Genomic DNA, 4,183 nt, shown 5'->3' on the forward strand with positions numbered 1-4,183 from the left:
GTGGCGAAAAAGATGGGGCACATACGACCAAGGGCGTGGATGTATAGATCGACATCATTTGTTCGGCAGGCATAATCAAGTAACAAGTACAAGTGAACCAGATCTATGTAGATTATCCAGAACATAGCTGTCTTCTCATGTTCCCCACTTCTCGTGGTGTCAGTGTACTTGTTATATCTGTCTAACAAATTGTTGCAAGCATCAAACTGAAGGACCTCTGACAGACTCGCTTCTGATGGATTCTCAGCAAAGGCATCCAGCACAGTCTTTACCTCATCAGATACAACTCCATGCAGTTCAGTAAACCGACGGAAATGCAGGATCTGCAGAGCTGTGGCAAGAAGTGGATGCAGACGTTTACAACGATTGAAATGCTTTCCGCTAAGAAAGCCACGCACAGAACCAGAGGCTAGGACGTCAACATTGCACAATATCTCAGAGGCACCTGATGAGTCAAGGAGATAACCTAATGAACCGAAATATGTCATTGTGATATGAAATGTCCCAAAGCAAATGAAGACATTATCATATTTGGGAGACTCTTGTGCCTGAATCTGTAGGCCTGGCTTAGCGATGGCCAGATCATAACCAACAATGGCATAAGGGTCTCCATACTCATATGCTACCTTCTGTGCTATGCGAAGTGTTTCTTGCACGACATCCAGTCTGGTTGGTGGTAGGTCTATATTTTCCATATATCCTATTACCTGCTGTGGGAGGCTATCATGGTGAACAAGGGAATTCCATCCTCTCCACATGGGCGTGTCTTTTCGTAAGAAACAGACAACATCCATATATGGTTAATTTTCTGAATTTATCAGAGAGTTCGTTGGGTAATCGTGTACATACAGCCAAGTATTTCGACTGCAATCCTTGTGGGCGTTTGAAGCCTTCGCTCAGCTGACGATTTCACCCTGTTCCATTTTTCAAGGTCAAATGTCTTTACATGTTCATCTGTAAGGCATGGATCATCTGTACAGAGGACACACTCTGGCTCGGCCATTATGGGGTCAATACCTGAAAAAGGAAAGTTTAGCAACATAATATGCATGATAAAATCTCATCTTTTAAGTATCAGTAAAATAACTCCAACTTTTGCAAAAGTCTATCGGTTTATGAGATATTCGCAATTTTGTGTCAGATATTCTTCATATTTTACGTTAAATCAAATATAGGAAGTCTGATTACTCATTTATTGTGTAATAAAATGATTCTATATTAGTTTGGGTGGGTAATATGGTTAATGAAAATCATTTTTGAATTTTTTTGTAAAATGCACTGATTTGACCTTTGACCTTGCCTCGTGACCTTATCCACCGCTGGGTACACTTAAGGATTTACTTTTCTGATTGGCCTAGGTATACTCTTTCCAAAAACAACCACCAAACAAATGGTCACTTCCGTCAGATAAATGACCCCGGGCTCTTGCTCTAAAAAGTATTTTTAAAGTCTAATGCTATGATATGAAAAGCTACTCTATGTGGTAGGTGGTATGTGGACTACCGCAAACGGGAAAATGCATTGCTATTATTAGGGTAAGAGTGATCTGTATAGGGGTTCGGGTAGAACCCCTCCACTCAAGCGACATTTGTTTAATGTATTTTCCGGAGCAGCATGTCTCGACCTAGAATCTTTGCTCACCACAGTATCGAACACCCCCCCCCCCACTCCCCCACCACCACCACCACCACCATGCATACCACCACCACCACCACACACATCACCATCACTACCACCACATACACCACCACCACCCTGCATAAATCCCTGCACACTCGTCTGATAGTCGTAGCTTTGAATTGTGCTGAGGTATATTTATACAAACATTTCTTTGCCTTCCTTTCTTATATTGTAAGTCATATGGATATTGAAGCTTTTGCATGCATGTGATGAGAACGCGGGTCATCGCAAGCGATATTTAATATTTCAAAACAAAACTCAATGTACTTTTGTTAGAATTGTTAGTGTATGTCCTGGTCATATATATTTCATGGACAATACGGTTGGGGCGGTGGGGGTGGGCAGCGCGTGGTTTCTGAAAATGTATTTATGGACCATTAGTGCGAAGACTTTTACTATGGTAGAAGGAAGCCTTCCAGGTATCTTTTCGTGGTTTTTCATCAATATATAGAGTAGGCTAGATGTATAATATGTAGTAAGACATTTAGAGCTTTATATGTATGGATGTACTTATTTGTTCGAATGATTTGTCGAACACAACTAAATGTCAGCTCTTGAAGTATGCAAGCAGATCTATTTCTTAAGTTATATTTAGTACTTGTTGTGGCGGGGACATATCCCAAAGGAAAAGCGGTATTGGATCGATCTCCGTCGGTGGGCTCATTTGCGATAATTCCCGTTCCATCCAGTGCACCACAAATGGTATAACAAAGGCCGTGGTATGTACTATCCTTGGATGCTGCTTATAAAATCTCTTTTGCTACTTATCAGAATCATTAGCCCATTGTGTGATCTCAATCTCTCTCTCACTCTCTCTCTCTCTCTCTCTCTCTCTCTCTCTCTCTCTCTCTCTCTCTCTCTCTCTCTCTCTCTCTCTCTCTCTCTCTCTCTCTCTCTCTCTCTCTCTCTCTCTCTCTCTCTCTCTCTCTCATTATCTATATGGTCCTTAACCATGTGTTCATAAAATGTTTTGAGCGCGTTGTTAAATAAAACATTTCTATTAGCGTTGAGTTATGGGTGGTGTGTAATGCATTGTTATTAGGTCTATTTGTGTCTTACACGCGTGTAACTAAAGTCCGAACCAAGTTGTTAACAACTACGATAAATTACTCTCCTACCTTTCAGTACCGTTACATTCCCCCCACATTTTGTCCAGACATAAATTGTGAAGAAAAAAACATTACAGTGACACAGATTCCACATATGAGACTGTAATAATGTCAGCAATATCGACTTCGCTGCGATCGCATAGGGTAAAATACATGCAGTTTTCTGCCTTCTGCCATTTTACTTTTGTTATGGAATACTTTTCAAGAGGGGTGAAAGCCTCCGAAGTATATGACGTAATTAATATGAAAGCAATGTGCTCTAGTAGTATCTTTAAAGAAAACTATTTTTTAATTAGTATGACGTCATCACGTTTGCTTTTATATCATAACACGTTATGACGTTGTTAGATTAAGTCATATCCTTTCACCTCTCTTGGAGAGTATTCCATACCGGTACAAAATTACATGCTTTTTGCCCCATGCGAACTCAGCGAAGTCGATATAGTATGTGAAGATTTCTGTCTGGACGAAATGTGGGTCAAATCTAAAGTAAAATAAAGGTAGGAGAGCAATTTATCGTAGTTGTTAACAATTTGGTTTGGACTTTAAGAAAAGTAGGCTTCGTAATATTGGCCCAATATTATGAATATAATTCAGTGATAGTAATAATCGTTCAGCTAATTAGGCAGATCAAAACGGTTAGTGACTTACATATGGCGACATTTTCTGAAGTATTATTTAATTAATATTACTATAATGTAAATAACATTAATATTAGCCAAGAGATTTATTACATTTATTATATGTAGCAGGATTTTTAATCGTAAAGAGCGGGAAGCTGCTTGATGTGACGTCAACAAGTACGCTTAAAGTAGTAAAAATAGTACGCCTCCGTGGCCAAATGGATAAGGCATCGGCCTCCTATAACAAGAGTAATGAGTCAGCCGGGGATTGCGGGTTCGAGTCCCGCCGGAGGTTAATTTTTCATATATTTAATTGTCTTGTTTTGAAAGCGTGCTCATTTTAATCTTTTTGAGTATCATTTGATGCTTTTAGAATTTAAATAATTGTAATTCAACGGGCTTGGAAACTGTTCCGTGCCTTGGATGCCATCATGGTTATTACCATTTTTTGCCACCCTAGGTTTTTAAACATTATAGTTATGACAGCGTCGTTTGTCCTCTTGGGAACGGGACCGTAGCCAAGTGGTAAAACACTCACGCACGGTCGGTCTAGGATCGATCCTGGTCGGTCTAAGATCGATTGTTTTGTTGTTGTTGTTGTTGGGGTTTTTAAAAATGATTTATTGTTCCCAGATCACTGGCAATGTCACGGTTGGGGTAGGATCGATTGTGGTCGGTAGGCCCATTGGGCTATTTCTTGTCCCAGCTAGTGCACCACGACTGCTATATCAAATGCCGTGGTATGTGCTGTCCAGTCTGTGGGATGGTGCA

At 40.2% G+C, this 4,183-nt stretch overlaps 1 non-coding gene across 1 annotated transcript; it reads left to right on the top strand.

The window, feature by feature from the left end:
* Positions 1-3,616: 3,616 nt before the first annotated feature.
* Trnar-ccu lies at positions 3,617-3,707 on the top strand. The gene is given in 2 exon segments: positions 3,617-3,653; positions 3,672-3,707. It is a non-coding gene; the product is annotated as a tRNA-Arg (tRNA).
* The last annotated feature ends 476 nt before the right edge of the window (positions 3,708-4,183 follow it).

The sequence above is a fragment of the Gigantopelta aegis genome, chromosome 10 (genome assembly GCF_016097555.1).
Source record: "Gigantopelta aegis isolate Gae_Host chromosome 10, Gae_host_genome, whole genome shotgun sequence".
In the NCBI taxonomy this organism is placed as follows: domain Eukaryota; kingdom Metazoa; phylum Mollusca; class Gastropoda; order Neomphalida; family Peltospiridae; genus Gigantopelta; species Gigantopelta aegis.